Raw genomic sequence first — 26,405 nt, forward strand, 5'->3', positions numbered from 1 at the left:
TGGTCGACGCAGACTCAGTGGGCTGAAGGGCCTGTTTCCATGCTGTATCTCTAAACTAAACAAAAGTAAACTAAATCTTTTCTACCTTTGAATACTTCAGGTATGCTAAATCCCTGCAGCATAATTTGATGTAAATTGAATGTTAATCAGATGGTTATCAGAAATCTATAACATTAATATCATCCAAACTACACACAAAGACCTAGGACAGCTCATCGACTTTTGAAATCTCAAAATGATTCTATGTATTTTACAATGGCAATGGAAGGTCAATATATACAGTAAATCAGAGACCTCATGATTTGAGCAGCGTTTTATATACTTTGATACATATTTTCATCTGAAATGCTCTATTAGCCTGAAGTGTGTCATGTCAATATGCTATTACTGTAAAAGTAATGTGCCACAAAGCACAGGCCTGCAGCAATACAAGACTTGAAAGCAGTAACGCATTGTTAAACTTTATGTTTGTCGAAGCTAAAACTGCCTGACCTTGAGCTCTCAGAATATGATGTAGGTGTAAGTACAATTCACAACAGGAGGATTATTCATGGTGAACATTGTTAAGTCAGTGAACCCTCAGTGCCCAGTGCCCTTTGCAAAATCGCATTTATTTAGAGGGGACTAGAATACAAAGTCCACAGGCCCCGTGGTTGGAACACTTCTTCTGGCGATCCTCAGCAAAGGATCGCAGCTCCGCGATGTTAAAGTCCGCGCTGCGCCTGCGGCTTGAAGCTTTAGGCCGCTCTCCAGGAAAGACCACACCAATCCACTTGTTAGGACGCAGGGCGGCAGAGATGAGACACTGAGAAAGTCACAACTCCGTCGAGGTAAGTGACTGAAAAAAATGTCCCCCAATAATGTCCCCCCCACCCCCCCACCCCATCTCCCCACATAAACTAACCAAGAAACATTTAAACACGCATTTAAAACATGCTTAAAATAATAAAAAAACAGAGAAGGGACGTGACAGACTGCTGGCGAGGCAGCCCTATCTGGCACCACCCAGTTAGGCCGCATTTGGGCTATTATGAGCAATTTTGGGCCCCAAATCTGAGGAAGGGTGTGCTGGCTCTGGAGAGGATCCATTGGAGCTTTACCAGAATGATCCCTGGAATGAGTGAGTTAACATACGTTGAGCATTTGACGGCACTGGCCCTGCATTCGCTGGAGTTTAGAAGAATGAGGGGGGACCTCATTGAAACATACCGATAGTGACAGGCTTGGATACAGTGGATGTGGTGAAGATATTTCCACTTGTGGGAGAGTCTAGGTCATAGCCTCAGAAAGGACGTTCTTTTAGGAAGGAGATGAGGAATTTCTTCCATCAGAGGGTGGTGAATCTGTGGAATTCCTTGCCACAGAATGCTGTGGAGGCCGTCAATGGATATATTTTTAGGTAGATATAGATAGATTCTTGATTAATATAGGTGTCAGGGGTTATGGGGAGAAATGATGATATGGGGTTAGGAGGGAGAGATGGATCATCCATGATTGAATGGCACACTAACCCTGATGGGCCGAATGGCTAATTATGCTCCCATCACTTATGACCTTATGACCTGCAGAGGCACCACAATTGATCGCTACAAGTTGCACCACCTAAAACTACAACATTTACCATCTAAAACTGCAGCAGATCCAGAGATCCAATAGACTCGCATGTACACGGAAAAGGTCCTCGTTCACCCTTTACACAAGTGTGAGCCTGCTAAAAGAAATAGGTATGGCCTGGGTTGGGTGATGTACAGAGAGAGCAGGTGTAGGGGACGGGGCAGGTGTAGGGGAGGGGACAGGTGTAGGGACAATGCAGGTGTAGGGGACAGGGCAGGTGTAGGGGAGGGGGCAGGTGTAGAGATGGTGCAGGTGTAGTGGAGGGAGGTAGGTGTTGGGAACAGGGCCGGTGTAGTTCGGGAGCAGGTGTAGTGAGCTGGGGGAGTGTAAGTAATGGGTAGAGTTGTAGGGTTCAGGTGAGCACCTCTGAGTGATTAGGTCTTGTCAGTGGCTGGGTGATCCTGGTTGGGGGTATAGGGCAAGACCTGTGGGCTTAGGGTAAGTGTCGAGTTAGTACCATGGTGGGGACGCGATGGTGGACAATGCAAATGATTAAAGGATGTTAATCTGAGATAGACTCCCAATGCTGGACTTGCATCTTCTCAAAGAGGTCCCCTTTCAATTCTATAGCTGCACAGCAAACAATGTGATGGGAATTTGAGTAGGTTGTGAGTCCCTAAAGCAGGACATTTCTAGAATGGCTAACCCAGCAATAATGTAATGTGTGGGAAGGAACTGCAGATGCTGGTTTAAACCGAAGGGAGACACAAAAAGCTGGAGTAACTCAGCAGGTCAGGCAGTATGTCTGGAGAGAAGGAATGGGTGATGTTTTGAGTCGAGACCCTCCTTTAGACTAAGTTATTCCAGCTTTTTGTGTCTATCTTCAGCAATAATTTAATCCAGCAATGCACATGGAATTAAATCATTATGTGATCATCCCTGAACTCTGATTTAAAAAAAACTTTTACCCCACTAGCTCTGATAATCCTAAGCTCCGTCGCCCTGCTCCAAACCCCACTCAAATTTTTCACTGGCCGTATTTCATATGTGTTTATTCATATATTTCTCCATCTGTCTCGCATGCTGCCAGGATGTTGCAAGTGTTCCATGTGACAAATTTCCATTGCTTCCAAGTAATAACTTCATTGTTCTAGGTTCATATCAAGTGCATATGACACATAACACTCAGGATATGCATTTTTGATGCAATGTGAGTTTCCACCAGGTGCCTTAGTTTCCTCTGCACGTCCCAGACCATTGCATGTTGGTAGGTTAACTTGTCAAAGGAAATTCCTTGATGATCAGAGTAGGAGCCATTTATGCTTAAGTTAGTTGCTATTAGCATATAATATCCATGTCTAGATATTTCCAGCTGTATCTTTTTTGTATGCTTGTGGGTGAGATTTGAGACGTAGAAGGGTGTGTCTACATCTGAGGAGGCTGGCGTAGCCACAGAGAGTCAGTTTAGCCTTGAGGGATGGAAGAGACAACAGTTTTTACCACACAACGCCACACAACACGACACGGGTGAAACAGTTAGTAAAAACGAAAAGTTACAATTTATATTGGAATAAGAAATACTTGATATGAATCACTTCTTTGTTTGTACTACTTCAATAAAGGACCAATAAATCAAGAAATAACGACTGGAAGATTTGTTTTTACTATCTGCAAATGCGTAAGCTATAACTCTTCTACATCTCCGAGCAATCAATAGTTGGACATTGGAAAGTTAAGAAATTGCCATTACAGTCGGCAAGGATGGAGAAGGCAAAATGACCTGTATTTGCATTGATGATTTCATGACCTAAGAGACAATTTATGTTTTCTTTCCCTTTCTGGTCAGCTTTCCCTATCTCCTTGTATTTCGACAGGTTGCAAACTTCCACTTCCATGCATAGCAATTGGCACACTTATATTCCCCAGGATGGTATTATGCATGTTTCACCCTCGGTTGTAAATGATACTAACATGATGTCAAGGTTCAGCAGGGCAGCATGTTGACTTGTCCAAGTTAAAAGTACTTTACAGTTGTGGGTTGCGTTGACTAATGCAGCCAAATTTAATACACTAGTCGCTCTTAACAAACTCAACACAGGTTTATTCAGAAGTACTTGCAAAATAAACTCAGAATTTAGGAAAAAATCGGATATTTGAAATCGAATGATTTGGATGAAGGGATTCAAAGCAAATTAGCAAAGTTGCAGATGACACTAAGCAGGGTGACAGTGTGAACTGTGAGGAGGATGCTATGACAATGCAGGGTGACTTGGACAGGTTGAGGGAGTGGCAGATGCATGGTAGATGAAGTTTAATGTGGATAAATGTGAGGTTATCCACTTTGGTATCAAAAACAGGAAGGCAGATTACTATCTAAATGGCGTCAAGTTGGGAAAAGGGGAAGTACAACGGGATCTGGGGGTCCTTGTTCATCAGTCTATGAAAGTAAGCATGCAGGTACAGCAGGCAGTGAAGAAAGCGAATGGCATGTGGTCCTTTATAACAAGAGGAGTCGAATATAGGAGCAAAGAGATCCTTCTGCAGTTGTACAGGGCCCTAGTGAGACCACACCTGGAGTATTGTGTGCAGTTTTGGTCCCCTAATTTGAGGAAGGACATTCTTGCTATTAAGGGAGTGCAGCAAAGGTTTATAAGGTTAATTCCCGGTATGGCGGGACTGTCATATGCTGAGAGAATGGAGCAGCTGGGCTTGTACACTGGAGTTTAGAAGTATGAGAGGGGATCTTATTGAAACATATAAGATTGTTAAGGGTTTGGACATGCTAGAGGCAGGAAACATGTTCCCGATGTTGGGGGAGTCCAGAACCAGGGGCCACAGTTTAAGAATAAGAAGTAAACCATTTAGAAGGCAGACGAGGAATCATTTTTTCTCACAGAGAGTGGTGAGTCTGTGGAATTCTCTGCCTCAGAGGGTAGGGGAGGCTGGTTCTCTGGATACTTTCAAGAGAGAGCTAGATCGGGCTCTTAAAGATAGCAGAGTGAGGGGATATGGGGAGAAGGCAGGAACGGGGTACTGATTGGGGATGATCAGCCATGATCACATCGAAGGGCCAAATGGCCTACTCCTGCCCCTATTGCCTATTGTCATAATACCATTTATAAAAAGTGCCTTCACTTTCTTCTGCCATTTTATAAATTACTGTGTACAAGAGTCATCTCTACTGTCCCATGATAATGACAATGGATTTTGATGGATTTTGTATTAACAAAGATTCTAACATTCAATTTTTAGAGATTGGATCCACTGCTTTTATGCATTTTTGATTTTCCCTCCATCTCTGTAGAACTTTGCAATAATATATGTTATATTATGATATACTATAAGGATAATAATATCCTTATATCGTTTGGAGTGACAGTCGAAGGTAAAATATCAGACACAGCTGAGATCATAACAGTTTAGTTTAGTTTAGCTTAGTTTATTGTCACGTGAACCGAGGTGCAGTGAAAAGCTCTTGGGGTGTGCTATCCAGTCAGCAGAGAGTTGTAGGGGACTTGCTGAACTTCCTAAGCCTTCTGAGGAAGTAGAGGCGTTGTTGTGCTTTCTTAGTCATTGCTTCAATACGGGTGGTGGAGGAGAAGTTGTTGGGGGTATTGACTCCTAGGAATTTGACATTTTCAACCAGGGCAGTCACGGTGGCTCAACAGTAAAGTAGCAGCCTTACAGCACTTTCAGCACCAGATACCCAGGTTCGATCCCGACTATGGGTGCTGTCTGTACAGAGTTTGTACATTCTCCCCGTGACCTGCGTGGGTTTTCGGTCAAGATCTTCGGTTCCTCCACACTCCAAGTACGTACAGGAATGTAGGTTCATTGGCTCGGTAATTGTAAAATTGTCCCTTGTGCGGAGGATAGTTTTAGTATGTGGGGATCGCTGGTCGGAGCGGACCCAATGTGTTGCAGGGTCTGTTTCTGAGCTGAATCTCTAAACTAAACTAAACTAAATCTCTATTTTGGCTCTGCCAATGCAAACTGGGGTATGTGTCCACTTCCTGAAGTAAACATTTGAAGTCAGAATATCAGATAAATTGTAAAACACAAGGGGATTACTATGCAAATGGATAGGCCCCAAAATGCAGGCGTGCAGTTGGTTCTTGCCAGGTAGCAGGAGTAAGGGATTTTCTGACGTATGAATTCCAAAGAATTATGGACACAGCCATGTTCCAGAACCTTTATAGTGGTTGTGCACATAATTGCTGTCTGTCTGTACGGAGTTTGTACGCTCTCCCCATAATGGCATGGGTTTTCTCCAAGGTCTTCGGTTTCCTCCCACACTCCAAAGATGTCCAGGTTCTTTAGGTTAGTTTGATTGGTGTAATTGTCCCCAGTGTGTGTTGGATAATGTTAATGTGTGGGGATCACTGGTCAGACTGTGGGCCGAAGATCCTGTTTCCATATTGTATCTCCAAACTAAACTAAAATAATTGAACAATTGTAAATTCAAGATTTATATAAGAAATACTAATTTATCTGCATGGTGTGGTGAAAATTCACAATGTGGAATTCGCAAAAGATGGACTACTAAGCATAGCATCAAAAATATACATCTTCTAGATGCGCTGCGATGCATCCTCAGTGATGTGATCTGGGGTCATCGGGTGTTTGGGGTCTCACAACATCAGACACCCTCGCCCAGGCAACCCAGCCGGGGTTGATCAGACCCCGACTTGCGTCCCAGCAGCAACTGCCCACGGATCAGCCATCTTAATAACTACTCTGCACAGGTTGGGAGATTCTAGTGCGTGGAGGGACTGGGCTCTGTGGGGTGAGTCGTGGCTGGGATCCTCCTGTGTCTCACCAGGTTCAAGGCCTGTGCACTGCACCTCTTTCTCCTTCTCCGAGAATTTCATTCTCGCCTGATGGATTTTTAGGCCACGGTGGTTCATTAGGCCTTTCCGTAGTTTTATTGGGTGACTTTCTCAAGAAAGACACAAACTGGGGTACTAATATATTATGCAAGAAGGAACTGCAGATGCTGGTTTAAACTGAAGATAGACACAAAAAGCTGGAGTAACTCAGCAGGTCAGGCAGCATCTCTGGAGAAAAGGAATGGTTGATGTTTCAGGTCGAGACCCTTCATAGAAACATAGAAATTAGGTGCAGGAGTAGGCCATTCGGCCCTTCGAGCCTGCACCGCCATTCAATATGATCATGGCTGATCATCCAACTCAGTATCCCGTACCTGCCTTCTCTCCATACCCCCTGATCCCCTTAGCCACAAGGGCCACATCTAACTCCCTCTTAAATATAGCCAATGAACTGGCCTCAACTACCCTCTGTGGCAGAGAGTTCCAGAGATTCACCACTCTCTGCGTGAAAAAAGTTCTTCTCATCTCAGTTGTAAAGCTTCAATTGTTGTTGTTGCTCATATTGTATAGCTCCTTTACAGGTGCTCTCACCTAAATCTACCCTAAATTTACAGATGCCTTCCCTACTGCACCATTTAAAGGTGCCCTCCCCTAATTCACCATTTTCAGATGCCCTCCTAATTTAGTTTAAAGGTGCCCTCCCCTAAATCCTCCTCCCATATACATGCCCTATCCTAAATCAGCATTTACAGGTGCTCTTCTCTAAACCCCCCCTATTTCTAGGTACTCTCCCCTATATGTAGCCATCTAGCTAGCATTATGCGTCCTGTAATTTTGTCACTTTTCATGTCCTGAATTTACGTCGCCTTTGGAGTTTTTAATTTTCGATGCCTTTCGCTTCCTGAATTTTCGTCGCATTTCGCATGATAAATTTGCGTCGCTTTTCACGTTCTGAAGGTTTGTCGCTTTTCCCATGCTGAATTTTTGTCGCTTTACTTCTTCTTCAGACTGAGAGTCAGGGGAAAGGGAAATGAGAGATTTAGTCTGTGATGTAGAGAGGTATAATACAAATGATTGAAAGATATGCAAAAAAGTAACAATGATAAAGGAAACAGGCCATTGTTAGCTGTGTGCTAGGTGAAAATGAGTTACAGACAATGAGACTCAACAAGACGACTTTGAAGCTGGTATGTCTTGGGTGGGGGAGGTATGGAGAGAGAGGGGGGATGCAAGGATTACTTGAAGTTAGAGAAATCAATAATCATACCACTGGGTTGCAAGCTGCCCAAGCAAAATATGAGCAGCGGACCTATTGCAAGGATGGGCGCAATGGAGACATGATCATACACTTAGGTGGTTATAATGGGAAAGCCGGCCAGAATCAGAGCAGTCATGCAGCACCACACCCACTATTTTGCAGATGCTACAAACAAAGAAAGGGAAAATCTTCCTGATAACATGAAGAACCATCAGAGAAAACTCGTAGTCTGTGTGGACTCGGCATCAATGGATTCACTTAGGATCCATCCATGACATAGTTCAGCAAGCCTTTATACTACTGTTGACATTTATTTTTTTAAGATCAATGCTGTTTCTCCATATCATGGTCAGGTTTCAATATTGTAACAGTGTCTTGAACTTGGACTGCATTCTTACTGATTATATTTTTATAGAGTCACAGAGTCATACAGCACAGAAACAGGCCCTTCAGTCCAACTCGTGCATATTGACCAAGTGCTTATCTAAGCTAACCCCGTTTTCCTGGAGGTAGTAACTGCAGATGCTGGCTTAAACCGAAGATTTAAAATGCTGGAGTAACTTCTTCAGACTGAAGAAGGGTCTCGACCCGAAACGTCACCCATTCCTTTTCTCCAGAGATGCTGTCTGTCCCGCTGTGTTACTCCAGCATTCTGTGTATATCTCCCAATTTCCTGTATTTGGTCCATATCACACTTTCCTATCCATGTACATATCCAATTGTCTAGTAAATGCCACTTCGTCCGGCAGCTTGTTCCATATACTTCCCATTATCCATGTGGAAGGTTGCCTCTCAAGTTCCAATTAAACCTTTCCCCTCTCACCTGAAACCTCTCTGAATTAAATTCCTCGACACTGGAAAAAAAAAACTTTGTACATTCCCACTATAAATGCCCCCCATGATCTTGAAAACCTCTGTAAGATTACCCCTCACTCTCCTATGCTCCAAGGAATAAAATTCTAGCCTGCCCAAATTTTCCTTATAACGCAGTTGATGGAGTGCTCATTCAGTCCGTCAAATCCTGAGGAGGTCACCCGACAACCAGTTTTGACCCTGACCTTGGACCCTGTCTGTGTGGTATTTGCACGTTCTCCCTGAGACCACTAGTTTCCTTTGTGTGGTCCTTTTTCTTCCAATATTTCAAAGATGTGTAGGTTGGTAGTTTAATTTGCCACTATAAATTGCCTCTAGTTTGCTGGAGAATGGTTGAATCTGGAGGAATTTGAGATTATGAGGTGAATAAATAACGGGATTAAGTTCATAAATTCATATATTCAAATGTGATGTGAGCAGAATTAGACCATTCGGCCCATCAAGTCTACCCCGCCTTTCAATCTTGGCTGATCTATCTTTCCCTCTTAACCCCATTCTCCTGCCTTCACCCCATAACCCCTGACCCTTGTACTAACCAAGTATCTGACAGGTGTCAGGGGTTATGGGGAGAAGGCAGGAGAACCGGGTTAGGAGGGAGAGAGAGAACAGCCATGATTGAATGGCGGAGTAGACTTGATGGGCCGAAACGTGCTTCGAAAAGCAGCTGCTACCAGGTGGGACTGTACTGGTAGGTATTCCTTTTGGAGTGGAGCACGATTGGATAAATGAGCGGATGGTGCACGACACAGGTTGTTGGAGAGAAAGATAAGGAGAAGAAGCTATCTCAGCAGCAACAGTATTTGGCAAGATATCCAGTGGGTCATTCTCCAGTCTGACACTTAGTGAGGAACAAGGTGTAAGCCGGTCTGAAACATAGAAACAGAGGAACATAGAAAATAGGTGCAAAATGTAGGCCATTCAGCCCCACGAGCCAGCACCGCCATTCAATATGATCATGGCTGGTCATCCAAATTTAGTACCCCGTTCTGGCTTTCTTTCCATACCCCTTGATTCCGTTAGCCCTAAGAGCTCAATCTAATTCTCCCTTCAAGTGAAGTGAAGTCAAGTCAAGTCAAGTCAAGTTTTATTCGTCACTTGCACATAAAGTGCAGTGAAATGAATTTGCCAGCAGCGGTACAATAAAAAAAGAACACACAATACACAATAAAAATTTAACACAAACATCCACCACAGCATTCATCACTGTTGTGGAAGGCACAAAGTTTGGCCAGTCCTCCTCCATTTTCCTCCATGGCGGGACCACAACCCTCCCCAGTCGCCGCTCGGGCATCCAGATGTGCAGACAAGGTAAGTCCAGGTAAGTCCTGAATCGGTGCTTCCCCCACCGGAGACCGCGGCTTCAAGATGGTGTAGGCCACAGGCCGGCTGTCGAAGATCTAAAGTCCCCACCGCGCCGCAGCCAGAAGCACTGCAGACCGCAGGGCTGGCGGTCGGAGCTCCTCTCCAGGGATCCCTGGTGAGGAATCCCGCTCCGGATGGTAATATATACAAACATGAATTTCAATGTACCTCAGTATATGTGATAAATAAAATACCATTGAATCATTGAAAAATAAAAGCTATATATCTATATAATGCTATATGACATTTTATTCGATTTTATAAATCAAAATTTGCCAAATTGAATGCGAAGTTGACATCACCCTTGCCTTTCCCCTAGAACCCATTTCTCATTTGCCCCAATCCAGCAGAATACTCAAACACCTTGATATTCCAATGGCCTGAGAGGGGTGGCTCCACCTGAGCAGCACTGGGCCTGGAAGAACAGACTTTGTACTGTACCAACTATGCTTGAATGATGCAGCTAGCTAGTACAGAGTCGCAGTTGTGTGCTCCGGTAAGGACATGCGATATTCGAACAGAATTATGACATACTTTATTGCCTCACAAACTCCAAGCTGCCTGTCCCTCTTAACCTTTGACTCCCTGGAGTTCAAAAGGTTGTCCATTTCAATAAGGAACATATCCACTGATACATATCCCTCTCCCCAACCCTCTAAATTAGAGTGTTTGAAAGGCCCAGCAATCTGAGGAAGGACATTCCTTTCCACATCTGCCTTAAATAGGAAGCTCTTTCTTCTGATACGATGCCCCTTGGTACCATGTTCTTGCACTAAGAGCTGGTATCTTATCAAATCACTTCTCATTTTTTCTACACGCTGAGGCAGGAACATTCCTGCTTAACCTGCCCTCACCCCATTCATCTCTATTCTCACTCATTAACCATGTGGACTTTTACCAAAATGTCTCTAATGTAGAAGTACCCCGAGTTAGATAGAAATACCAAAACTGTACATGTTACTCATGGTGTGGTGTCATTTGGAAAGTGGACATCCTGGCGGGGAGCAGTTGCTGCTCTGCAGAGAGTCACAGCCGTGACGACTGTGATGCTGCCCCCACCCATACAACCACCCGAATCTCAAGAACGCTAGTCGGCCATCCTCGTTACCTTTGGGGAGCAACTTGTTTCAGTTCAGTTTAGTTTATTGTCACATGTACCGAGGTACAGTGAAAAACCTATGTTGCGTGCTACCCAGTCAGCAGAAAGACAATACATGATTACAATCGATCTATTTACAATGCATAGATACATGATAAGGGAATAATGTTTAGTGCAAGGTAAAGCCAGCAAAGTCAGATCAAGAATAGTCTGATGGTGATCAAAGAGGTAGCTAGCTAGTTGTTCAGCACTGGTCTCTGGTTGAGGTAGGATGCATCAGTTGCCTGATAACAGCTGGGAAGAAACTGTCCCTGAATCTGGTGCTGTGCATTTTCACACTTCTGTATACTTTGCCTGATGGGAGAGGGTAGAAGAGGGAGTGGCCAGGGTGTGACTCATCCTTGATTATGCTGCTGGTCCTGCAGAGGCAGCGTGAGGTATAAATGCTGCACCACTATGACGGTAGACATAAAATGCTGGAGAAACTCAGCGGGAAAGAAGGAATAGGCAACGTTTTGGGTTGAGACCCTTCTTCAGACTGACTGAAACGTCGCCTATTCCTTCTCTCCAGAGATGCCTCCTCACCCGTTGAGTTTTTCCAACATTTTGTGTATACCTTCGATTGTTCCAGCATCTGCAGTTCTTTCTTAAATATTGCACCACTATGATGTTTGGCATGCCACTTGAAACATTGATTTAGAGACTAATGACTGAGCTTGCATAGCAATGTGCAGGGATTGTATGAGAGTGTTATGTGATTGCTTGGAAGCCTTTGAACAATCTGTAGTTTCTTGACATGGGTCTGCTTGGACAGCAGCACCAATTGTGCGTCAGCTACTGTGCAGCTGAGATATTGGCTGTCAATGTGATTCCACCACTGTGCTAATGAAGCTCCTGGAAAACATTTGATCCAAGGCCGGTAGAAAGCTTGGTGCAAATCTGACGATGAACCTCATCCCCATGATTAATATCAAATAATTATATTAGTTCAATATTTATGAGAAGCAGATGAGTTGGACATAACAACAAATATGTGATTGGGGAAAATATGTGTGGTAGGGTGCCCCAGCAAGTCACATACCATCCTAGCATGGAAGTATATTCCTTCCTTTTACTGAGTCCTGGAATTTCCCATCTAATCATTTAAGGGGAATTCCGGGATTATCTTCACTCGAATGACTGTTGCACTCCAAGGAGGTTTTGGTTCATTATTGTCACGTATACAGAGGAAGAGTGAAAAGCTTTGCTTTGCATATTATCCAAATCAAGTCAGATAATACCAAATGCAATCAAGCCAAACTCATACAATACTATCATCTTCTTAGAGAGGTCAGTATTGGTAATAATTGCAAGCCTTGCTAGTGATGCCACATAATGGAAATGGATGAAAAAATTGTCATATATCCAAGGAAATGGACTATTGCTTAAACAGTACAAATGGATCATTATTTTATCACTAAATTCTTTATTTCGTTTAGAGAAACAACGCAGAAACAGGCCCACCGAGTCTGCACCGACCAGTGATCCCTGCACATTAGCACTATCCTACACACACTAGAGACAATTTACGCTTACACCACGCCAATTAACCTACAAACCTGTAGGTCTTTGGAGTGTGTGAGGAGGCCGAAGATGTCGGAGAAAACCCACGTGGTCACGGGGAGAATGTACAAACGGCGACAGGCAGCACCTGTGGTCAGGATCGAACCAGGGTCTCCAGCGCTGTGAACGCTGTAAGGCAGCACCTCTGCTGCTGGGCCACTGTGCTGTCCTATTATTTAGCTTTATCCACAGACAAAACAACAATTGAAATATTCTGTTGGAGAAACCAACCAAGTTTATCATACCACCTGTATTTAACAAATCCATGCAGGTTGCAACAGTGGTTGTTTTATTGAAAATAATTTCATCCCAAATTAAAGTTTGATAATTCCATGGGAAGGTCAGCTTCATTAGTTTGCAGAGCAGGTAAGGAAAATGTTCCCCAGCTGGCTGTGCATAATGAATATTCTGGAGCAGAGTGCATGCAATTTTCCAATGCATAAATATTACTTTGGGAATGATGCCCAAACTTCTGACATGTGCTGTTAGCTGGCAAGCCTCACAGACAGCGGTCTCGACTCAATAAAACCATCTCTTTGAGCTTCACTGGACAGATTAGTTCTGTGACAACCCACCTACCTTTTAAGTCAGTGAACGTCTTTTGATAACCAAAATGTAAACACATGCGAAAAACTACCGAAGGACATAAACAGGGCAGGAGAATGGCAGACGAATGGCAGGTGCAATGAGAAAAAGGATAATACATTTTGGGAGCAGGAAGATTAAACGTGTGTATTAAATAAAATGTTTTGTTTCCTCCAATAGTTAATAGAGATTGAGTATAAAACCAAGAGATCATAATTACACTCCTCAAGACTGTCTAGGTATAATTGCATTTCAAAGAAGTTCAGTCCCTTCAGCACAAAGAAACCACTTGATCAACCATCTGTCTCACTAAACATTTCTTTTCTCCATTATAGGTGAACACATTGTTTTTTAACAACAGTGCCTGTGTGTACCAAGACTGCATGAAGAGCACTTCATTGCACTCATTCAGTAGGAAGAACAAGCACACCTCTTCAAAATGTTCTCTCCAATTCATGCACCATGTGATTAGGGGCATGTTGTCACTGTTCCTTTATCATCACCATGTCGATAGTCTGGAACTCTGTACCTAAAAGGCAAAGTAGAAATATATATAATAGACGGAGGCAGACCACTCGCATATTTTCTGGAACTGTGTAAAGGTAAGGCCATACTGGAAAAATGTTAATGCAGCTGTACAAAAACATCTTGGTTATAAAATCCCAAATACCTGCCCTGTGATGTATCTGGGGCGTATTAAAGATGTTGTAAAAATAGAAGATACATATTTGATTAAAGTTTTGCTTGCAGCAAGCAAGAAGGCCATTACCAGGTAGTGGCTTAATGCAAAAGTCCAAAACAGGAACAGTGGTTAGAAATTGTGCGAGACATCATTAATATGGAGAAATTGACATATTCCTTGAGAGTCAAGGAGAATTCATTTGAGAAGCTCTGGGAAAAATGGACCATTTATTTGAGCCATGACACCAATTAGATAAATGCCGAGCTAGATATGGGAAGATTGTGTTACATATAACTAGATGGTATGTTTGTATGAATATTGAATGATCTCCAGATAACTAATCAATGCAATGTTATTTTTCTTTTTTTAATTTGGTAGGTGAACCACATGGTCTTATTCCAATCTTTTATTTATTTACTTCTTTTTTTTCCACCCTATCTACTTATTTTTTTATTTTGATTGCTGTTTTTCTTATTTTGCTTTATTTACGGTGATGGTGTTGCACTGTTTTGTATATATCTCATAAAAATCAATAAAAATGTAAGTGAAAAAAAATATATCTATATTACTAAAAGTCTGTTCTTGACCGGTTTTGGCCATCTGTGCTGCGATTTCCTATGGCCGTCATTTTTGGCCACCTTGCTCAGAGCCCCCCTCCGCCGCATGTGTGCCAAGGATTTTCCCCGTCGATTAAAAATGACAGATATATTAATGTTTTTACAAAATTCCCCATTCTCTCTGCTGCCCCCGCTGGCGGCAGGGGGGAGGAACTATAAAACCAGGAAGTGATGTGCCACACAGTCTTTTCAAGGGAGGAAGGCAGAGGGTCACGTTTCTCTGAGCTGTGAATAACATTGAACACATGTCTACTCAAACGTAAGTGCCCTTAGTGGTTCTAAAATGCTTGCAGAATGTGTCTATTGGTTTTAAAGCTTGCAAAAAAAATGTCTATTGGTTCTAAAGCTTTCAAAAAATGTCTATTGGTTCTAAAGCTTGCAAAAAATGTCTATTGGTTCTAAAGCTTGCAAAAAAAGTGTCTATTGGTTCTAAAGCTTGCAAAAAATGTCTATTGGTTCTAAAGGTTGCAAAAAATGTTTATTGGTTCTAAAGCTTGCAAAAAAAAGTGATTATTGGTTCTAAAGCTTGCATAAAGTGTCTGTCTCTATTGGTTCTAAAGCTTGCAAAAAATGACTATTGGTACTAAAGCTTGCAAAAAAAATGTCTATTGGTTCTAAAGCTTGCAAAGAAAATGTCTATTGGTTCTAAAATGATTCATACAAGCGCTCCTTGGGTGCAATGGCTTGAAGTTAAAATGCATTACTTACTGCAAATGTGGGCATGGGTGCACTGGCTTGATGTTGAAAGGCACTACTTACTGCAAATTGTGGCTTGAAGTTGAAAGGCACTACTTACTGCAAATGGTGGCTTGGGTGCTTTGGCTTTAAGTTGAAAGGCACTACACTGCAAATTGCAGCTTGGGTGCTTTGGCATTACGTTGAAAGGCACTGCAAATGGTGGCATGAAGTTGAAAAGCACTACTTTCTGCAAATGGCGGCTTGGTTGCTTTGGCTTGAAGTTGAAAGGCACTAATTACTGCAAATGGTGGCTTGGGTGTGGCTTGAAGTTGAAAGAAACCACTTACTGCAAATGGTGGCATGAAGTTGAAAGGCACTACTTACTGCAAATGGTGGCTTGGGTGCTTTGGCTTGAAGTTGAAAGCACTACTTACTGCAAATGGTGGCTTGGTTGCTTTTGCTTGAAGTTGAAAGGCACTACTTACTGCAAATGGTGGCTTGGTTGCTTTTGCTTGAAGTTGAAAGGCACTACTTACTGCAAATGGTGGCTTGGGTGTGGCTTGAAGTTGAAAGAGACCACTTACTGCAAATGATGGCTTGGGTGTGGCTTGAAGTTGAAAGACACCACTTATTGCAAATGGCGGCTTGGGAGCTTTGACTTGAAGTTGAAAGGCAGTACTTACTGCAAATGGAGGCCTGGGAGCTTTGGCTTGAAGTTGAAAGGCACTATTACTACAAATGGTGGCTTGGGTTGCTTTGCTTGAAGTTGAAAGGCACTACTTACTGCAAATGGTGGCATGAAGTTGAAAGGCACTACTTACTGCAAATGGTGGCTTGGTTGCTTTGGCTTGAAGTTGTAAGGCACTACTTAAATGCAAATGGTGGCTTGGGAGCTTTGATTTGAAGTTGTAAGGCACTACTTACTGCAAATGATGGCTTGGGTGTGGCTTAAAGTTGAAAGGCACTGCTTACTGCAGATGGTGGCTTGGGTGCAATGGCTTGAAGTTAAAATGCAGTACTTACTGCAAATGGGGGCATGGGTGCATTGGCTTGAAGTTGAAAGGCACGACTTACTGCAAATTGTGGCTTGGGTGCTTTGGCATTAAGTTGAAAGGCAGTGCAAAAGGTGGCATGAAGTTGAAAGGCACTACTTACTGCAAATGGTGGCTTGGGAGCTTTGACTTGAAGTTGAAAGCACTACTTACGGCAAATTATGGCTTGGGAGCTTTGACTTGAAGTTGAAAGGCACTACTTACGGCAAATGGTGGCTTGGGAGCTTTGACTTGAAGTTGAAAGGCATCTCTTACTGCTAATGGTGGCTTGGGTGTGGCTTGGATGCAATGGCTTGAAGATAAAAGGCATTACTTACTGCAAATGGTGGCTTGAAGTTGACTTGAAGTTAAAAGGCATTACTTACTGCAAATGGTGGCTTGGATGCAATGGCTTGGAGTTAAGAGGCATTACTTACTGCAAATGGTGGCGTGGGTGCATTGGCTTGAAGTTGAAAGGCATCACTTACTGCAAATGGTGGCATGAAGTTGACATGCATTACTTACTGCAAATGGTGGCTTGGGTGCATTGGCTTGAAGTTAAAAGGCAATACTGTAAATGCACTTACTTCCTGTTTGCACTGTATATTGATTTTAGATAAAACGCTACCACTTATGGCTGTGATTTTTGACCATCTTACTCAGTCCCCCCTCCGCTGAGCAGGTACAGAAAATTCTTCCCATCAATGAAAAATAAAAGTGTATTAGTTTAAAAAAAAATGTTGAGAATCTCTCTCCTGTCAATCACTCCATGAAAGCCACAGCTTTTCCGGTGGGGGGGGGAGAGGGGTTATAAAACCCGGAAATGTGGGTGTGGCTCAGTCTCTGCAAGATGGAGGAGGGAGAGGTCACGACTCGCTGTCTATAGTGGCTTTGCACCCTACTTCAAATGGTATGAAACTGCACTTGAATTTGGTGGCCTTGCACCCTGCTAGAAGTGGTAAGAAACTGCACTTGAATTTGGTGGCCTTATACCCTGCTTGAAATAGAATTTCAAGGATTAGCCGTGAGTCAACTACCAGCCCACCAGCCGTGAGTGAGTTGCCAGCACTACAGGCTTGATTGACTGAGATGCCAGCCCAATAATCCATTTGGCGCACAATTTGCATAATAGCCCTCTGGAAACCAGACCCTTCAGCCCACAACACCCATACTAGCGCTCCAGAAAGCCCCCCCCCAACTGGCCACCAATATTAGAATTGGTGGAGAGGTGGAATATTGCGTTGGATGACCAGCCCTCCTGTGTGATGCTGGGACCCAACGGGTCCCACTTAGTCTAGTATATATATATAATTGGAAGAAGATCTACATACATAGTGCAAGAAACAACTCTTCTTTCTTGTGTAGGAAGGAATTACAGATGCTGGTTTAAACTGAAGAAAGACACAAAAAGCTGGAGTAGCTCTATGGGACAGGCAGCGTCTCTGGAGAGAAGGACTGGTCTCTACCTGAAATGTCACCCATTCCTTCTCTCAAGAGATGCTGCCTGTGTTACTCCAGCTTTTTGTGTATAACTCTTCTATCTTCTCCAGTAAACTTAGGGTTTGGTGGATTGATGGATTTGACCTCTTGGGAGGGACCTCCTGCAATTGCCAGGGTGCATTCAGGTAGATATTTATCAAATAATGACAAGGGAAGCCAAGCCACATATGCATTTCAAATGAGTAACGAAATAAAGATGTGACTATATTTTATATCTACTTATGGTTTTAACACAGATAGAAAACAAGAGGATTTCAGTATAGGAGTAAAGAGGTTCTTCTGCAGTTGTATAGGGCTCTGGTGAGACCACATCTGGAGTATTGTGTACAGTTTTGGACTCCAAATTTGAGTAAGGACATCCTTGTGATTGAGGCAGTGCAGCGTAGGTTCACGAGATTGATCCCTGGGATGGCAGGACTGTCATATGAGGAAATATTGAAAATACTAGGCTTGTATTCACTGGAGTTTAGAAGGATGAGGGGATATCTTATAGAAACATATAAAATTATAAAAGGACTGGAAAAGCTAGATGCAGGAAACATGTTCCCAATGTTGGGTGAGTCCAGAACCAAGGGCCACAGTCTTAGAATAAAGGGGAGGTCATTTAAGACTGAGGTGAGAAAAAAACGTTTTCACCCAGAGAGTTGTGAATTTATGGAATTCCTTGCCACAGAGGGCAGTGGAGGCCAAGTCACTGGATGGATTTAAGAGAGAGTTAGATAGAGGTCTAGGGGCTAGTGGAGTCAAGGGATATGGGGAGAATGCAGGCACGGGTTATTGATAGGGTACGATCAAGCATGATCACAATGAATGATGGTGCTGGCTCGAAGGGCTGAATGGCCTCCTTCTGCACCTATTTTCTATGTTTCTATGTTTCTATAAGAAGCTTTAACCTCAATATGTATGCAAGATAAGGAAAGGAAGAGATTAAAAGAGGTATTTTCATATAGTTATGGAATGATATCCGAGTATTACAAGAAAAGTAATATAGAAAGACCATGAAAAATAAATTAAAAAGTGGAATATTTTACATGGGAGCAGGACATTCATCTCAGGAGGACTAGAATACAAAGCTGATAATCTATAAGTCTCTGATAAGCCCACATTTGGAGTATTGTGAGCAATTTTGGGCACTATATCTGAGGAAGCATGTGCTGGCTCTGAAGAGGGTCGAGAGGAGGTTTGCAAGAATGATCCCAGGAATGAGTGGGTTAACATATGGTGAGCATTTGCCGGCACTGGGCCTGTACTCGCTGGAGTTTAGAAGAATGAGGGGGGACCTCATTGAAATGTACAGAATATGAAAAGCTTAGAAAGTGAGGAAGTGGAGAGGATGTTTCCACTAATGGGAGAGTCTAGGTCTAGGTGTCAAAGCCAGCCTCCCCCCCACATTGGACCCCCATCAGTTTGCCTACCGGACCAACAGGTCTACAGAGGACGCCATATCGGCGGCCCTACACTCTGCCCTGACCCACCTGGACAGCAATAACATCTACATCAGGCTGCTGTTCATTGATTTCAGCTCCGCCTTTAACACTGTCATCCCCGCCAGCTTGATCACCAAACTCAGCGGACTTGGCATCTCCACCTCCCTCTGCAATTGGACACTGGATTTCCTCACCAACAGACCGCAGTCTGTTAGGGTCAACAACCTCACCTCCTCCACTATAACACTGAACACCGGCGTGCCTCAGGGCTGTGTGCTCAGCCCTCTCCTCTACTCCCTCTTCACCCATGACTGCATCCCTAAGAATGGCTCCAATGCCATCATTAAATTTGCCGATGACACCACGGTGGCAGGACTGATCAGTGACAACGACGAGTCAGCCTACAGGGATGAGGTCCAGCACCTGACAGCCTGGTGTGCCAACAATAACCTCGTCCTCAACTCCAAGAAGACGAAGGAAATTATTGTTGACTTCAGGAAGATCAGAGGGGGCAGACATACCCCCATCCATATAAACGGGACTGAGGTGGAGCGCGTCTCCAACTACAAATTCCTCGGGGTACACATCTCGGAGGATCTGTCCTGGTCCCTCAACACCTCCAAGCTGATTAAAAAGGCGCAGCAGCGCCTTTACTTCCTGAGGAGGCTCAAGAAAGCCCACCTGTCCCCCCAGATCCTGACCAACTTTACCGCTGTACCATCGTAAGCATCCTGACCACCTGCTTCACGGTATGGTACAGCAGCTGCACTGCTGCGGACAGGAAGGCACCACAACGGGTGGTGAAAACCGCTCAGTACATCATCGGTGCCCCGCTCCCTGCCATGGATGCCCATCACCAAAAACGGTGTCTGAGACGGGCCGGGAAGATCATCAAAGACCCCTCCCACCCCAACCATGGACTGTTTGCCCTCCTCCCATCAGGGAGGCGGTACAGGAGCCTCAGGTCTCGTACTAGAAGGTTGAGGAACAGCGTCTACAACAACACAATCACATTGCTGAACTCGGAGTCCCGCCGATAGATTTCTCTAGTCTCTCCGTCCACATTGTTTGCTTACTCTGTATTTTTATTTCTATATTGCACTATTACTACAGACTGACGCTAAATTGCATTTCGTTGTACCCATACTTGTATTTGTGCAATGACATTAAAGTTGAATTGAATTGAATAGATGTCATAGCCTCAGAATTAAAGGACGTTCCTTTTAAGGAAGATGAGGATTTCTTTCTTTAGACAGAGGGTGGTGAATCTGTGGAATTCTTTGCCACAGAAGGCCGTGGAAGCCAAGTCAATTGATATTTTTAAGGCAGAGATAGATAGATTCTTGATTAGTATGAATGTCAGGGGATATGGGGAGAAGGCAGGAAATGGGGTTAGGAGTGAGAGATAGATCAACCATGATTGAATGGTGGATTACTTTCACTATACATGATAGGCCAAATGGCCTAATTCTGCTCCCATCACTTATGACCTTATGACATTTGAGTGTAAACAAGATTCCCAAGAAGAGCTTAAATACCACATAAGGTTAGCATAGCAAATATTTCAGATATTCTTCAAAATGTCAATCTTTCTGTTGCTGGGAAATTTCGACAATCTATGTAGCATAAGCTGCAACTTCACATTATTACATTTACAATATTATATTGAATGCGTTTCCATTAATTTCCACGTGATTAAATTGAAATTGGGGGAAACACATTTAATATACTAATGTACATAACATTTTTAATCTGAATTACTTTGTCTTTTGATCCAGACGGAAGTATTGTAAGTGGTCCTTGGTTATCCAAATCTGTTGCTAAAGTACCCATACTAATTTCAATCATGAGCCTGGTTTCATTCGAAAGAACTTTGATTAACGTTCTTTGCCGTCTTTGGTAATTCCATCCTGCTTAATTTGTCTTTACGAAGCAAGCTATTTTGTTTCACTGGCTTAAAGAATGTGAGTAACCAATTGACAAAAGCAAAATTTTCACTTCAAGAGTTTCAGAAAGCAACACTCACATTTGCCAGTAGGCACAGATTCAGTCCCAGTGTGCATTCCGGACCTACCGCAGATTGAATGCCTGCACTTTGGTGTAGTTTGAAACCATCAGACATATCACGTATGATTTTCCCACCATATCTCATATTGAGGTTACCTCACCTTATCTCTTTCATCATTGTTTATTGTTTATTGTATTGTATTGTTTATTGTCACATGAAAAGCTTCTGCTACGTGCTATCCAGTCAGCAGAAATTCATTTACAGTGTATAGATACATGATAAGGGAATAACATTTAGTGCAAGGTAAAGCCAGCAAATCCGATCAAGGATGGTCCGAGGGTCACCAATGAGGTCGATAGTAGTTCAGCACTGCTCTCTGGTTGTGGTAGGATGATTCAGTTGTCTGATAACAGCTGGGAAGAAACTGTCCCTCAATCTGGAGGTGTGCGTTTTCATATAGCTTCTATAGCTTTTATACCTTCTATACCTCATGTGAGACCAAGGCTGTAATGAGATCTGGAGCAGAGTGACCCTGGTAAAATCCAAACCAACATTAGTCAGCAGGTAGACACAAAATGCTGGAGTAACTCAGTTGGACAGGCAGCATCTCTGGAGAGAAGAAATGAGTGACGTTTCGTGTCGAGACCCTTCTTCAGATTGATGTCAGGGGAGAGGGAGAGACATAGATAAGGAAGTGTAAAGTGTGAAAATAGGCAATGGGCATGGAGGTCAAGCAAAATGTTGAATAGATCATTGTTAAGTAACAACAACAAAGCAGGTCATTGATGTGTGTGCACTATTTGGCATTCAAATATATCATCTTTACCTTTGCTGAGGATTATGCATGTGTGCTAGAGTGAGAATGACCTAGAATGGAGTTTTTTGTAGGGCAAACAATAGTGAGGGCTAATAATTACTAAATAGGGATGTGTATTGTGCTAATGTGGTGACAAGAAACTGCTGACAAAGGCCGAGCAGGAATTTAATTGATTATGCTGCACACATCATTGTAGCAGAAATATGGATCTACTGTTAATGAATTTGTGGATAATCGTCTCATTATGATTGTCTGAAGTCACAATTCTAAATTCATTGAGTTCCATTCTGTCAAGTCTTTCTGAGTTCCATTCTGCAATTAAGACTTTGTTTTATTGTTAAATCAAATCTCTGTGCAAAATCTAGGTTCAGTGTGAAGTCAAGTTTCTGAGTAATCTTGTCATCTGAGAAAATAAAAAATGTAGCAAAGTCACGCTTGACACGATAGCTTTGGCTGACTCCTGGTGCGCTCCAGTTTAACAAATCGACCATAAAGGGCCTGTCCCACCAGCATGCGATTGCATGCGTCTAGCGTGACAAAACGTGGTCGCTTGAGGCGTATGGCCTTGCGGGGCCGGTCCCACTTCGATCGGCAGAGGCGTATGGAGTTGTGCGGGGCTGGTCCCGACATCACGCGGGGCTCCAAAAATCTTACATTGTTCAAAAATTCCGTGCGTCAACGGCCTGTCAGCCCGCAGCTGCATTGAGGCCGTATGCAACGTCTCGACGGGCGTATGCAGCGTCTTGACGCCGTCCGCAGCGTCTTGATGTCGTACGCAGCGTCTTGACGGCGTAAGCCTAGCGCGTGGTGTTGCGCGATGACGTCACCGCCTGGCGTGCCGTTGCGTGATAACATCCCCATCCGACGCCATGCGACGTCCAAATTCAGTCGGCCCGCCTCCTGCCCAGCTGATTGGTGAGTTTGACGAAAATTATGTCACGCATGAACTTTGCGCGTACTTCCCGCGAACTTAGCGCAAACTCAGCGTGAACTCTGCTTCCGTTTGGTCGCGCTAGACGCATGCATAGACAGGCCCTTCTTCAAACACCAACTCCACGTGGCCTTTCCATTTTGCTCCTACAATTGGTCACTATTATTTACCCTACAACAGAGTTACACTGTTGTTCATGTGGAGGACAGTAGGGTAGATGCCCGTTTGTGACTGGAATGTAATTTTGGTTGTTCTGGAGATTGTTTTTGTTATGACAACAGAGGATATAGAAACATAGAAACATAAAAACACAGAAAATAGGTGCAGGAGGCCATTCGGCCTTTTGAGTCATTCATTGTGATCATGGGTGATCGTCCCCTATCAATAACCCGTGCCTACCTTCTCCCATATTCCTTGACCCCACTAGCCCCTAGAGCTCTATCTAACTCTCTCTTAAATCCATCCAGTGACTTGGCCTCCACTGCCCTCTGTGGCAGGGAATTCGATAAATTCACAACTCTCTGGGTGAATACGTTTTTTCTCATCTCTGTCTTAAATGACCTCCCCTTTATTCTAAGACTGTGGCCCCTGGTTCTGGACTCGCCCAACATTGGGAACATTTAGCTTGTCCAGTCCTTTATAATTGTATATGTTTCTATAAGAAAGCCCCTCATCCTTCTAAACTTCAGTGAATACAAGCCTAGTCTTTTCAATCTTTCCTCATATGACAGTCCTGCCATCCCAGGGATCAATCTCGTGAACCTACGCTGCACTGCCTCAATCACAAGGATGCCCCTACTCCAATTAGGAGACCAAAACTGTACACAATACTCCAGATGTGGTCTCACTAGAGCCCCATACAACTGCAGAAGAACCTCTTTACTCCTATACTGAAATCCTCTTGTTATGAAGGCCAACATTCCATTAGCTTTCTTCACTGCCTGTTGCACCTGTAAGCCAACTTTCAGTGACCAATGTACAAGGACGCCCAGGTATCATTGCACCTCCCCCTTACCTAACCTAACCCCACTGAGATAATAATCTGCCCCCTTGTTTTTGCCGCCAAAGTGGATAACCTCACATTTATCTATATTATACTGCATCTCTCACTCAACCTGTCCAGGTCTCCCTGCAACCTCCTAACATCCTCTTCACAGTTCACACTGCCACTCAGCTTTGTGTCATCCACAAACTTGCTAGTGTTGCTCCTAATTCCCTCTTCCAAATCATTAATATATATGGTAAACAGTTGCGGCCCCAACACCGAGCCCTGCGGCACTCCACTCGCCACTGCCTGCCATTCTGAAAAGGACCCATTCACTCCTACTCTTTGCTTCTGGTCTGCCAACCAATTTTCTATCCATGTCAACCCCCTACCCCCAATACCATGTGCTCTAATTTTAGTCATCAGTCTCCCGTGCGGGACCTTATCAAAGGCTTTCTAAAAGTCTAGATACACTACATCCACTGGCACCCCTTCATCCATTATACTTGTCACATCCTCAAAAAATTCCAGAAGATTAGTCAAGCATGATTTCCCTTTCATAAATCCATGTTGACTTGGACTAATCCTTTTACTGCTATCCAAATGCCCCAGCATCTTAATTGACTCCAGCATCTTTCTCACAACCGAAGTCAGGCCAACTGGTCTGTAATTCCCCGTTTTCTCTCTCGCTCCTTTCTTGAAAAGTGGGATAACATTAGCTATCTTTATATTCCTGGCCAGCTTCCCTTCGTACTTCATCTTTTCAGCCCATATATCTGATCCGAAATGATTTGTTTGATCTGATGTTCTCAGATAATCCTTCATATCATCTGGAGTGAATCAAATCTGCTGAGGACTGCCTTCAGTAATAGTGGGGATCTCAAGAAAGGCGAGTTGTATCTTTCACTTGCTGTTCATTTCCACCATGACTGAGATGTTGCCTTTAGAGCAGCCTCATCCTGCTATATTATTCAACACCATTCATGGCTGTGGTAGTCCAATATAACTTTGATTTGATAAATTGGTTGTGATCACTTGGTTCTGTCCATTGCAAAAATATATCTTCTGTTGCCTCGTCCCTAAACAACACCCATTCCTTCTATCCAGAGAAGCTGCCTGTCCCGTTGAGTTATGGGCTGTCCCACTTAGGTGACTTTTTAGGTGACTGCAGGAGACTATGCAGTCATCAATGGTCGCCACATGTTTGCGGGTGTTTGCCGGGGAGTCGCCTTCATGGTCATGAGGAGTTCCCACATTCTGGGAACTAGTCGCGGCTTCATTATGGTCGCCGTGAATTTTTCAATGTGTTGAAAAATTAGTGGCGACTAGCATGAAGCTGCCATGGGGAGTAGTGAGAATTTTCGAGCCATAGGTGGATTGCCACGAGGTCCGAGTGGGTTGCCAGGAGGTCAAAAGTTCTTGTAGGTTCTCATAGGTTGTAGCCGGTGCTGACCGGTGAATTTCATTGGCTCATTGGGAAAAAAAAACGTAAGCAGTAGTTTTCAGAACCAAGGAAAACCGACTGGTAATGTTAAAGGCCCGCCGAGCTTCACAGACATGTTTCTCTGTCTTCTTAAAAGTTGTTTCCACTCCTCCCTCCCTCTACCCCCTTCTTCCCCCCTCTTTTAAAGGACTTATAGTATACTGTGCTTTAGCCGTCTTAATTACAGCGCCAACCTTCCTGTTCATCGTGGTGTGTGTCTGTATCACCTTGGCTTTGCACCATGTGAATTTCACTCAGACAGCGCACCCACCGCTTGCTCTGCCCCCCGCCTGCCTAACGAACTGGTGATAGAAGCAACATGTTTGTGTGTGCTTCGCTCTGACAGTCGTCGTTTTAGTTGCCAGTTTTTCAGGCGACTGCCGGCAACTCGACAGTTGCCTGTAAAATCACTGAAGTGGGACAGACCCATAACTCCAGCATTTTGTGAAAGACAAGACAATTAAAATGGTAGTAGACATCTGTGTTGGAGTTCCTGGTCCAATGTCTCAAGTTCTAATGGGGCTTTCTCACGGGGCGACTTGACGCAAGATGTAACCAGAGTGAAGTGGTCGTGGTCTAGCACGATATCGCACAATATAACGGGGGGTAGATAAAGAGTTCCCACGGGTACTCGGCATTTCTGTTATTTGTGCGAGTGACTTGTCCGTCTCCCGAGCTTTCCCGTTAAATCTTGAATGAACATTGTGAACTGTGAAGTGTTGTTAAATCATCACGTGGCACAAATGATGTCACTTTTTTTTCACACACTATAAATATCCTCCCTTAGTTGACTCCCTTTTATTGCCTGAGTTTAGGCTTGTTGCGGAGGTTAACGAATAGAATCTGTTTAAAAAAATCTAGCGTGCCTCATTCATTGATTTTCATGTTTGCGAAGCCCTTTTTTAGACAAATGTTGTTTGGTGTGATGCACCTTCTCTCAATATGTGCAAGAAGTCGTCTTTTTATATTGTCAAATAAGAATAAAGACTTTGTCTCACATTGACCATGATGATTGTCTTATTTTATTATCTACTGAGAGGTGAAACTTTCAAACGTTTAAATAGCTCAGCAATTGAGGGACCTG

General features: G+C 43.6%; 1 long non-coding RNA gene across 1 annotated transcript in view; it reads left to right on the top strand.

Moving 5' to 3' along the window:
• The window catches only part of LOC129698324 (uncharacterized), a 36,594-nt gene extending 21,637 nt beyond the window's left edge, over positions 1–14,957 (top strand). The window contains exon 3 of the long non-coding RNA XR_008723666.1: positions 13,498–14,957. This is a non-coding gene — a long non-coding RNA (uncharacterized LOC129698324). The remainder of the gene's footprint in view (positions 1–13,497) is intronic.
• The last annotated feature ends 11,448 nt before the right edge of the window (positions 14,958–26,405 follow it).

Source organism: Leucoraja erinacea, chromosome 6, assembly GCF_028641065.1.
Source record: "Leucoraja erinacea ecotype New England chromosome 6, Leri_hhj_1, whole genome shotgun sequence".
NCBI lineage: Eukaryota > Metazoa > Chordata > Chondrichthyes > Rajiformes > Rajidae > Leucoraja > Leucoraja erinaceus.